The sequence below is a fragment of the Taurulus bubalis genome, assembly GCF_910589615.1.
Source record: "Taurulus bubalis genome assembly, chromosome: 15".
Taxonomy (NCBI): Eukaryota; Metazoa; Chordata; class Actinopteri; order Perciformes; family Cottidae; genus Taurulus; species Taurulus bubalis.
The window spans coordinates 7,590,783-7,604,472 of record NC_136603.1 but is presented as its reverse complement, the minus strand read 5'-3'; positions in this window follow the sequence as shown (position 1 = coordinate 7,604,472).

Here is a 13,690-nt window from a genome sequence, read left to right as displayed (position 1 = left end):
TTTAAATGTTGATCTAAAAATCTCACAATATAAGAATAACTAACAGAGAAAGCAGGGTTCTGTAACTGTGGGCATTAAGGTATATAAGATCTAAATTTTTTGGGGGGAAATGTGTATAATGACTGTATTTTAAACTTGTGACACAACTTATTAGCAGAAGACTTCAACATAAGGGAAAACCATTAAGTGTAAATTAGTATATCTAAGAAGTGAGATTTCATTAAAAAAAACGAGACATTGATGCATTTTATTTACATCATTTTGTCTATTAAAGACCACATCTTATTTAGCTTTCATCATTGTGTACATTTTGAAAAAAAGGATTGATAAGCGTGATAAACCTGCCAACTGTTGCTTAAATGTTTGATTCATCTCCATTTTCAGAGGCTGGGTACTTCAAATATATCTTCCCATTGTTAACTAGTACAAGCGCTACACAAAGCCGCCAACAAAAAGATGATAATTGGTTTAGCCCTATTAAAACCTGTTAGAGGGTGACGCCTGTGTGAACAGCATGCTTAGCAGCCTCATGTCATAATGAAGACTCGTATATTGATCCAGAAAGTAAATCAGGTTACAATAGTAAAGAACTGAAATATATCTCAACAGCCTTAGCGCTTATATTAAATGTACAAAATATTATGATTATGAAATAATGGCACTAAATGGCATATTACTGACTCACAGCTATTTTATGTGCAATTATGAAATATGTTTCATTAAAAAAATTAAAGCGTTAAAGGCCGTACATAAATTGTACAGTGATATAGTGTGTTTAAAAAAGCTGCGTATTTCAGCTGTGTTTCTATTATCAGTCAAGTAAAACAATCTACGTATCTCTTCACCTTTAACTGAACAAGAGCAGTACATACAAATATCAGCTGCTTTTCAGGGGAAAGTGTAGAAGCCGATAAAAGCTTTAAATCTGAGTGAAGTAGAAGCGCATGCTTACTGTAGCAATCATACGCACGTATAAAAGGCTTGTGTAAGATGTTTTTCAGCATGAAAACATTGCATTAACAGAAACATCTGCTGTAAAAACCACCAGAATGAAACCAGCTGTTTTTGTGTTCTAATAATGCAGATCCTTAAGTCAAATGAGTGATTTATATTCCTTAATTGGCTTTGTTTAAAAATGTAAATTATTTCCACATATGCATCGTTCAATGTGTCTGTTCTGTTAGGATATTTAAATGTACTTATTTGATGTTATCCTCTATTAACCAGAGCTTACCATTTTCTTTCATAATGCATTACCTTCAGGGGAAGTTCTTGTCCAAACACATTTGAGATTATGTTTGATAGGTCTTGAAATTCTCCAGTCGTGCTGACCTCAAGTTCAAAGATGAAACAGACTGGCTGATATAATTTAAACCCGCTGCCCTGGAGAGTCCATCCCAAGACAGTCATTTGGACCATTTTCAAATGGTCGAGAGATGTCTCCGGTTGATTAAAAATTAACTACAGATAATGAATTGACACCCTTTATAAGAGGATCCTAACTGGCTTCCATTTGTGCGTTGAAGACTGGTATTACGGAAAGGTTGTTCTATGTATGTAGGCTATGTGATGTAAAAAGTGACCGTATGGATTTAACTTCCATCTCCCTTATTTAAAGCTGCACTAAGCCGTATCGTAGTGTTACGATCTGTCACTAAAATATGCCTAAATCTTCTTTAATTAAGTTTTAACTGCTGAAATCTTATCGACAGAAGTCACAAAATCACTACCATACAACATTAATATCCTTTACAATGTTCTTCCCTTTTGTTAAAATGAGTACTGTCATCATAACTTCCATTTACAGTAAGCCAGTGTATCCTTACCATTAAATAAACAGCTGTGGCTGTGGCTCCGTCACTTTGCTCTTTCAAAACAGGCACAGATTCAGCTGAACTGCAGCTAAACTGGGTATACTATAAAGCAGCAGTAATAATGGTACATATCTTGTATACTGCATCATTTACTTTTGTTAGCCCCAAATCACAAATGTGCCTCAGGGGGCTTTACAATCACACTCATATGTGTTCTTACAAGTGACAGCATATAATCTACACCTCCAGTGCAGTGTCACATAGCACAATTGAGCACAGATACTGATAACATATACACAATTCCAGCCTTTTCCTGGCAGAATTTGCGAGACGCTGCCGTTTCTAGCACAACACCTTATTAAGATCTGCAATATACTGTATTTAACAGTACACACCTACATGTCAAAGCCGCAGCAACAACAAAAGAGACTTCCCACGTGTGAGTAACTTATTTCCACACTTTACTCTGTCTGGATTTTCTTTCAATTAAAACCCATAATAAATGGATGCTCTCCATCCAAAGCCAACCATACCATAATACCATACATCCATGAAGACTCTGGAATAGATTTAGATAGCCTACCTTCAACTAGATGTTCTTTCCTGCACACGTTCTGGTCAAAGGCATACATTGTGTAATTAAAATCCAGGGAACTGAGCAGGTGTATCAGCTTTTTTGGAAGGAGAACAACAATCCTCGACTCACTCCAAAGGATATCCCTGCAAAAGCACACCGACTCCAAGGGAATTGCACAAGATCTTAGTAAAGTAAATTGGGCAAAAATCCCATGTTTGTTTCAGCCCCAGAAAACCACATCTCCCCTTTTTGATCAACACTACTTGAACAACATCACATGCTCAGACAGTGTTGTTGTTTCAAGAATGAAAATAAGTTGCTTTTTATAACACCAGGAAAGTACTGCTAAACATTACCAACAATACTGGTCATTGATTGCACCACTATTCCACAAAATGTAGCAGAAGATACAAGGGGTACGGCATCATACATTTACACAGAGCTTTGGGCCACATTGATATCAAAATCCAACAAACATCCACCAACGTAGCACAATAAATAAATGTTTTAATAAACCCTACATCCCAGTTTCAAGAAACCCAATTATGCTGAAGTATTCTACTACACTGTGGCATTATTCAGGTTTGCAAATCCCTGTTTGTGTAAGTGCACAGTGATCAAACCTTTAGACAAAAATCAAAAACCAGAAACTAATGTGCTTGTCAAGATAATTATTGACTGCACTCTGTGATTGCAACACAATACAAATCACTAAACAAATGCAAACCAAACACGATTCAAAGTGATACACCTCCCAGAAATCACCTCGAAGCAGCTCTGTTTGAAGCAAATTCCTATTCCAACTCGAGATGGAACCATAAAATAGTCTTTAATCATATATTGTCATGGTTTGTTTATAATTTAGCCGTTTACCGGCGTGATAGCAACGCCTTGGTAGAGTCTAGTCACTAACAAGGTCGCCAAGCCCTCAAGCAGACCCTGCTTTATCATCATGAGTTGGTAACAGTAGTACAACATGTTCAATGATTCTGCCAAGCAGAAAAGGACACCATAAGAACAACTCATTCTTGAGGGTTAGGTGCAGTGTTTATGTTTACTTAGTGCCCACAATTAGGTTCATTAAAATCAGGTAATGTTGTGTCCTTGGACTCAGACAAAATGTGCCCTTTACAAAAAACTGTAAAACTATGAAGTACATTTGTCAACCATCCGCATCACTAGCGCAGTAGTCTGCCTCGCTGTCAAAGATAACTGCAGTAAACGACAATATCTGACAGAAAACACCTGCTGATGCTATATGTATCTGTGTCAGCTGTCAACGATGTGAGTAAATGTGCCTAGAATGGGGACAGGCCTCATATACACAGCTTCTACCTAAAAGTAAAGAATGCTTCTTGGACCTATGGCGACAGGGAGTCCTATTTCAATACAAGCTGCTATGCTGGGAAAGTGACAGGTTTTCGGCAGAATCAAAAACACCTCATCCATCATGTGTGCTACTTTGCTGTCAACAACTAGCTCATCACTTTATCTAAATGTACATACATAGAAAGGTTGAAATGGGGATACATGTGTGCTGGAGGAAACTAGAACGTGTTTTTTAGTAATGAGAGGAGCCATTGCAAAAAATTATAAATGGCTTAGCTACATAATAAGTATGAATCACACACCCATAATTTGGATTTTACAGTATGTCGTGGCAAAGCTCATAGCATGTACTGAAAGTATATTCTGCATGGGAGGCTAAAATCATGAAGAATCTTAAATAATGACGGTCAAATTAATGTAACCCAGTGCCATAAGCAGAGTCAGAGCCCTCTTCTGGACTCCTTGGGAAATCTTCTCCTCCAATCACGAGCATGCATTCACCCATTGAAAATCTGCATATGTGTAACTGCCTATATAAGGTGCATTGCATCCAATTGAACACAGCCTAATTCATGAAAGCAAAAGCTGTCATGCACTGCTTGCTTGTGTGTTCATGCTTGTCTGTTGCACAAGAAGAAGGAAGGACAAATGCATTTTGAATCACGATACATCTGTTCTGCAACGTCTGCTGGGGGCAACCCAACCTGTCTGACAAGTACCATTAAGGGACTTAAGCTAGTTAGCATTATGATCTGTGCAATTCACTACATAACAATAATGTTAGCTAAGCACCAACCTAGAACATTTTCTTGACTGAAAAATACATTTTGAGATCAGCTAAGTTACAAACATATGTGGGCCTCACACATAGCTAATTGCAGAGAAAAGAGGCAGCGAGTGTGATTACAGCACTGGCTCCCTTCATGTAGCTGCCAAGCTCACAGTGTGCCGAGGGAGTGGCTCATCTGTCTCAGCTTTGGCTCTATAAATCCCCACATATTATTTTTACCTTCGCCTCCGCCAATAGCCAGTTCGAGTCCGGAACACATACAAATTATGAACAGTAGTTTGCTGGATGTAACTCCAGAAATGCAGAATGTGGGGTGTTTTTTGGTCACCTGTGGACCTGTGGAATAAAGGAAGTGGCAGAGACAAAAAGTCCCTTTGTGAAATTGGTGCAAGATTCCAGCAGTAATTTCATATTAATTTCTGCCTCCACAGATATTGTACCCTGAAGCTGATATGGTAATGAGATTACAATTGTCTGTTTCTATTTGATGTTGGGAGTGTGATCTGAATCTGAATTGATCCTCATTATAGTGACACAATTGTAGAAGCCCCACCAAAGATTGGATCTGCAACATGATTTCTATTAGCATTGTGCAAAGTCATTCATCCGATTTAATTGATTCTCTAACCCTACCCCAGTTATTGTTTAGGTTGATATTGAACAATTGAGCAATATTCAAATAAACATGGAATTAAAAGTGTCCCTTTCTCAGTGGTTTCAAGGGTAGCACAACTGTTTGACTAAATTAGACATATTCATAGTAAAACGCTGTACTTAACATAGACCAGAACATATATTTACAAATAACAATGAACAATGAAAACAACATATACAAATAACAATAGAATCACTTCAGTTTTTTGTATCCACTGTGTGCTAGCTTTGTGCATGACTAAATAAATCAATAAAAGGGATTGCACTGCAGTGTGTAACATTTAGAGGGATTAGTTGGCAGGAATGCAAAATAATATGCAAAACTATGCATTCATTAGTGCATAATGAGTTCAAACTAAGCATATTCATGTTTTATTTACCTAGAAGAAGTCATTGATATCCTCTTTTGAGTCTGCCATGTTGCTCCGCCATGTTTCTACAGCAGCCCAGAACGGACACGGATTCTAGCGAGTGTCGTTTGCGTCTTTGCGTTACCTGAAGGTAGGGAGGGCTACCAGCTTATAAATGTGCCCCGTGCTACATTCTAAAAGATTGGATTGTCAATAAGCTCCAACAGTACTGGGGCTTTTTATTAGTACTTTTCATGTTTTGGTATAATTTAATATCACGCTGAAACAAACATTTCCACGGCTTTCTATATTGTGCTGAGCTCCTCTAACTACGCACATAGACACATTCACATACACGCTAAAGTTGACAGCAACAGCAACTACTATCGTTGCTGTTACGAGTTAAAAGCTAATACTTCATTAATAAATCTGAGCATCAAGCATGAACATGTAAATAAAAGTGAAACCTAATTCAGTCGCCTCTGTTTAGTCTTTCATGTTTTATTGTTTCACGCAATGTTTACACAATCACAGCAAGCAAGCAATATAGGCCCTTTTTTTTTACAAACAAGATAAAACAAAGCTGTCTATCTCAAGGTTACTGTTTTATCTTATTTTGCTCTTGTAAGCTTCTCTGCAGGCTGAGACAAAGCAGACAGGAGCAACGACTGATACCGTTTGTATTCTTATATGATTAATATGATTCTATTATCATACATCAATTTTGTTGGGACTCCACCATGTGGTTGAAGATTTACTGGCGCACAGCTCCCCGAGCTAGTGAAGCTCCGGGTCACCAATTGAGTACAGAAACACAATCGCAATCTCAAAGTAAGAGGCTTTTGTCTGGGCAGAGATATGTAGGTCATAGTGTGATTGCAACCTTGTTTGTTTTAAGTTTAACTGTAATGTTAATGTGTCATTGTGTATTTTTTTTTAAGGACCGCCGAGTACCATTAGTGTTGTTTAAAATTACTGTTGTGTTGTTGCTGCAATAATTGTTTCAATGCTGTTGTAAGAGGGCTATTCCATGCGGCTATAATAGTGTTGTGTTTAAATCTACCACCGCAAGTAAAGTTGCATAACTGTAGGGTGGGTCAGGCTCTAAAAATGCTGGATCCAATGGCACATTTACTTTAGGCCTTGTCAATCATGATAGAGCAAACTATATTTTAATTCCCCAACTAAGACAATTGAGGTTTTAATCAACAAACACATATTGTACCTCAGTATTTATTGCCATTGTCAAATTTAATTAACAGCCTCCAGCAAAAAGGTGTGTTCACAGAAAAAATGTACCAAACAAATGCCAATTGATAATTTGTCACTTTGTGTGATATTGAACCACTCGATGTGATGATGATATTCCAGACATAATCTGAAGGACATTAATCAGTTTCTATAATTTAATACAAGTATCAGACAGCTAATCACAAACAATCACTCTTGCAATTGTTAAGAGCGGAATACATTAAAATAAAAATCAACCGGCAGCCAATCACTTTATCAAATCAACCGTACATTCAATTGAGCAGGATCTTTGAGTCTGTTGAAAATACTCTGTGGCTTGTACTCATATGACATAACAAATACGTTCTCTTTTTTCTATAGAAGAAGCTAATGTAGCACATGGCATTTATGTATTTTAGAAGAAACATTTTAGATGATTTCTCATATTTATGACTTCCATATTGTGTGATAATGAAGTTATTGCTATACATCTTGAGGAGAACCATTAATGTCTGAACCAAATTTCATGGCAGTATTTCACTTCAAACCAAACACTGCAAGCTGCTGGTGGAACTGTTGAGGAATACTCAGGAGGACACTAAAGTCATTCACAGGGGAATCCATCAAACATCAAAGAGATATCTCAGTCTCAGATGATGGAGAAAAAAGAACATGGAAAAAAACAAAAAAAACATTTACATTTTATTTGATACAAAACTGTGAAGTCAGCAAACTATGACGCTTCATAAATGTCTTTTGTTTAGAAATGTTTTATCATCCCATGATTTATTCCTATTGTATTTATGTTGATACATTTGGGGAAAATACTTCATATCTTCATAGTATATATATTTATAGCAAACATTTTTTTAAGACCGACAACTCAAACTCTAACAAGGCCTGTGGTCATATCTAAATATATCTTCTTGCCTTAAAATTACAGTTGTGTTGTTGCTGCAATTATCTACCCTGATCGTTTTGCAACTTTTCAAATTTAATTCCCAAATTCATTTACATAATAGTTCACCTTCACCTTTCTTTTTACAAAACAAAATGTGGCTTGTACTCCCTCAGACACTGTGGCATACAGATATTGAACACAAAAATAGTTTGTTATCCATATGCAGTGTTCACACTTGTCGCTGTGTGCCGAGCGTGACGCACTAAAAATCAGTTGAGCTGATCCAATGACGCTGAAGAGTCAACCAATCATATGTTTCATCTGAATAATTGCCGTTGGCCAATTCATATTGATAATTACCAACATAACTACATCAATGATTGCTTGAGCACAACTTCTACAGCAACTCAACGACAATGCAGCTGGACACACATGGCTGCTTTGCTGCGTTACTCCTATAGGTCCAAGATTACAGCAACCCTAAAGACAATGTTATTATTATTTCTGACTGACTTAAATCTATTCTACAGATTCAAATGTGAAGGGTTGCCTGCATATCAAATCATTTCTCCCTCAGACACACAATGTCCTATATGTGTATAATGTTACAAACAAGAAACATCAAATGATTAGCAGCTTCAAAACTGAAACGTACAGCTTTGCAGTCGCCATTACTGAAGTGTATGGTATGCTCTCTCTGTGCATAATTTATAAACTACAGAAACATTTCAGACAGATTACACAATCACAATATGTCTCACTGACATGAAGATATTCAAACACTCTTTCCAAGCAACATTCCTAATTGGTTTGATGTCGGCTGAATGTAGCTCGCTATAGGCAATAAGACACTTTGGGATTTTTATTACGGAGAAAAGAATGCAGCACCATCACTGGTTCAACTTCAATTGAAATTCTCAGATGTCTGAAGTGGAATCAGTGTAATGCCTACAAGGCTCAGAAGACATGTATCTGTCAAAACTTTCTATAAAATTATAGTTTGTGACACAAATTGGTTTAACTAAAGAGTCAAGTAAATACTTTTTTCTGCATGTATTTCCTACAGTGTAACCACTGGAGATAATACATGCACTATAATGACAAAATACCTACAAAAGGATTACGAAAGGCATTATACTATTATTATTTATGAGGATAGATGTCTATCGAAACTATCAAAACTAACTAAAACACAGAGTTTTACTTTCAGTGGCTCATGGCACACACAGTATAAATGATGTGTTTGATACAATGATTTTGTTTCTAGTAATATTGCCACCCTATACTGTAGGCTGCACATTGAAACATTTGCATAATGGTAATAAATTAGCAGAAATAGGAGGGTCAAAGGAATTGAGAAAACTCTACCATGATCAAACAAGTATGATCTGCTCGGATTGACTGTCTGTTTAGAAATGTTGTGCCATATTCACAATCTTAACTTAAAAGCAATCCTAACTGTTACATCTTAAATTTGAACGTTGACCTTAAAATACATTTAGTTGCCTCAATAAAAAAAAACATAGATGCAGGAAAGTGGGCTAGACATACACAATACAATACGTATACACGTATACGATGGTCAATTGATATGCTATTTCTTCACATGAAGAGCGATCACTGACGATAGCTTTTTTCTGCCAAGTGACAGTAAAATGCAAAAAATAAGCCCCTTTTGCCATCAAAGATCGAGCTATGAACCTGTTTTTAGTAGTTGTTCCTCTCCTGTCTTGAAATATGTCAACTGACATCATGTTTTTCTTTCTGCTGCCTCGATAATAAGATGGTGGTCCACATGGTGGTCCACTGGTCTTCAAAGGGTGATGGGATGAGATTCATCTATTTTTCCAAGAACTTCATTTTTAAGGTTATCGGCACCGGCCATTTTGTTGACTTTACAACAATGCACTTTCTGAATAGTCATCTCCCTCCTCAAATTAAAGGCAAATTGTACCTTTCAGTGCCTTGCACTCTGAGGTACTGAACTCCCTTGATAGTTACTCTTCATTTGAGACGGAACGTTTTGCTGGTTGGATTTCATACTAATGGGCTTTTAAGATTCAGTTCAATCTCATGGCGAGAAGACTCTGAAAGTGTTAATGCTCAAAGGAGAATATGCTCTACATTGAAACCAATGGTTTGTTTCAAGCATTTACGACCAGTGTGAAAACCATTGTGGAGGTGCCAAATCTGCACTTTCCAGAAATACGAATAACAACTTCAACTATTTCCATTTGTGTTTCCACACAAATGGAAAGTCAGTAAGTTAGAGGCTCAACAATTAATTTAACTTTTTGTCTTCGTGGCAATTTTGGATTGTCCTAAGGAAAAAAAGAAGGGTAAAAAGACGTGTGCTTGGGGCATATCTGAAAAGTATTACAGAATCCTACAGGTGTTAACATATGCTATGTCCACATCAGGTCATTTAAAACAGTAACATGTGAGAGTAGAGAATGCAGGCCTAAAAACACAACATTTATTTGAAACCGCCATATTTATCCGCTGAGCAAAAAAGACACTAAGTATTTGAAATAGACGGGTATCTTGATCATTAGCTTGTGTCGCAGATTCATGAATCACACAAAAACATCTTCACGTCACTGCTGCTTTGTTCTTTCTTAATTCATTATAATTCCGCAAAGAAGTGAAGGAACGTTATTCCTTTTTGAACATTTTATTGAGGAGAGCTTTTGTTTAAAAGAAAAGGACACATTACCTAGGATAAATTATCTGAATTGGCTGACTGGCTCATTGCCTCCTTCCTCTGCTTGGTTTTACCTTAATATGATTTGACACTCAGACATTTTCCTAAGAGTAAGGGTTGAAGAGTTTAGTAAAAGAAATAAACGGAAATAAGGTCATTGGGAACGAAAACGTAATTTCCTTCATGTGACGATGTGATGCTTTTTGACATAGTTCTCCTATATGGGACAGGACAGACCATTGACATGACAACGTTCCCCGGGTTTACCAACTGAGTTTAGGTTTCCATTCCATTATTCAAACCTCTTATCCTAGTCAAGGTTGCAGCTGACATTGGGCGAAGGCGAGTTTAGGGTTCACTTTAGCTAATCAGCAATACATAACAGGTATAGCTAATGGTTGATGGATCATTTTCACTCACCCATGCTTAGCTTAGCCAGTAAATCTAATTAGCACATTAATAGTGAAATTGTAATGTGGGGAGTGAGTATTTCACAACAGCTTCAACAAAGAGGATTTTCAAACTGGAATTTTTTTAAATAATAGTTTATAAACTATTTTATAAACTTTATAAACTAAATCTATTTCAAAATGCCACTGCTAGTGAACAAATTACAAAGCAATCTCATACGAAAACCTTTCTGCTCTCCTCTATATTAACCCAGCAGTAAACTGGTGGTAACCAAACAGGATGAAGCTGCTTTCAGCTGCTATACACATGGATTGAATCATCTTCCTGATCGACTCTAGGCACCGCAACCATCGCCCTTTCAAATCTAAAATGAAGGATCTCTGATTGATTAGTTTATCGACTGGATTTTCATTTTCCTTTGTCGCATTAGAGGCAAGTAACAGCTTATTTCTGCACCGTAACTGTATTTCTGGTCTATTATAATTTGTGTCAATAAGTATTTATTTGATGTTGTTCATGATGACAGCCTAGATAACATCTCTATAAAGAATTCATATTATATTCATTAGATGCTGTTTTGGATTTCTCACTAAGTCAACCTTTAAAAAAGGTGGACTTCACTCTACATCTGGATACCGCTGTGCTGAATCTATGAATCTATGAACCTATGAATCTATTGGTAATTAAAATCCAGCCTGCTGCAGCAGAGCATCTTTCCCAGCTGGAAATGGTAAGTTGCTGTACTCATGATTAATGAACTCTTTACACTGACGGAGGAAATGACCAATGAAAAATACTTTTAATTATTCAGGTCACTGGCGGCTTTTCTTTCTAACATTTATATTTTAGTTCATATTCCGGTTCATAAATTCATATTCAAATCCAGATTATTGATCCTAACTACTGATCTGAGTAAAATTAGACAAACACAACTGCACATGAAAACTAAACAAAAGCACACACTGCAGGCCCTGTGTGGGATACACGCCTGTAGAGGGATGAAATGTGCCATTTATCTAAAATCATCGTCTCACGTCTCTTAGCCACCATATGGATTGGTTGTCATGGTTTCTGAATTCATTGCAATAAGTCTTGCTTGCTCTCGCTCGACATGATGTTAAGTTCGGGTTGAACGTGGATTTTTTTGGTCCCAAAGTGGAGTCGTATATTAGCTCTTATTATGAATAATTAGGGAGTAAAAGGTTAAACTCAGACATAATTAAAGGTTAAAGTCTAATAGAAAATCATTTTCATGGAAAGATGTTCCTCTGACCTTCAACGGATGTTTCTTTCCTGGTTAAGACTATTAATACGTTGTTGTTTTTTTCAACCAAATCAGGTTGCTTCTGCCATCACATGGATTATTGAATCATGATAAACATTTCATCAATTAATGTACTGCAGGTCTTGATGTACAGTTTACCCAGAGTGCAGCTGTGCAATGGTTTCAATGTCCAGCTTCATTACAGTAACATTATTTGATTTTTTTTTAACCTAAACAATACACACACACATCTGAATCTCCTTTACAGGCGTATTGAAAAGGCACAGTGTGTGTACACTGTTCTCTTGTACAATGTTCAGTTCCCTGCGTGTCATCACAGTAGATCACGAAAATCTAAAAATTAGCATATAAGGCAGATGACACCACACTCACCATAATTAACACGCCTCTAATGCCGTGCAGACACATTTCTCTAAAGCCTTCATCCAGACCTGACCACCCACAGAAGATCTGTTTTAAAGGTTGAATCTAAAGAGAACACCAAGTCCAACCAAAAGTGTCTTTTAAAACCAGTCTTGTTCTCTCTTCACACAAATTAAATGCAAATACAGGATTCAATGATATTACCATATTTGGTCTGTTCCATAAGTAAATGGTAATAGATGGTAAGTGGTCTTGTACAGCGCTTTCCGATGCTCAGCCTTCGGGGGCAATTTGGCGTTTAGTGTCTTGGCCAAGGACACATCGACATGGACTGGAATAAACAGCCGTGTTTCCAGTCGACAAGTACACACCACTAAAAGCCTGGTGTAGATCACATCCCACCAGCAGTCAAACATGTATCTGGCCTCCTACTAAATGTCAAAATGCCACTGCAACAAAGGCCAACTATTTAAAGAACATATAATTAGCTAGAGATAATTTATAATGACACATTGTGATGGACAGGTTGTGCATAATTTACAATGTTTTTGGAAAATGCACACAAAATAATGTATGAATATAATCACTGCATTTCTTTCTTTCTCTGGCATCTAAAAACTGAATTATTTTTTACCATTTGTATATTAACCCTACATGCAAAAACAGTTGCTATATGTGTAATGCTGTGAATTGACTTCAACTATGTACCTTTCACACATTCTTCTATATTTTTCATACACCAACCAGTGGATGACAATACTGCTAGCATATGCTAATATCCTTTACAATACTGTGTGTTGCTGCTGTGTGTGCATGTAAACCCTCACAGCAGCGTTTCTATGAGTTGCCCAGGTCTGGGGCGACGCTCAGACCCTGCTGTTCTGCCTTGAAGACTAATGTCAAAACTATTATTTTAACTGAATTGTATGGCTACTACAAACATTACATTTCACGGCAAACTGTATCTCTATTAGTAATGTTAAGACAATTGCTCTGGACAAAATGGAAACGTGCAGGGAAGACTGAGTAATCTCACTTGTTTTGTCCTTTTTTACATTTGTATTTAACTGCTGTACTATGTGTTCCTTTGTGTTCGACAAATAAAACAAACCATCAGCCTGATGACAGTCAACCATTTTGGGCATATCAGGTGTTGAAACCATCTCGCCTTTCTCCAAATAGTGTTACCAACAACTCCCAAAGTGTCTTATACATTTTAACTCATAACATAATCATATTGTACCTTTAACATTGTTGCCATAACACTTTCTTCATATTCAGC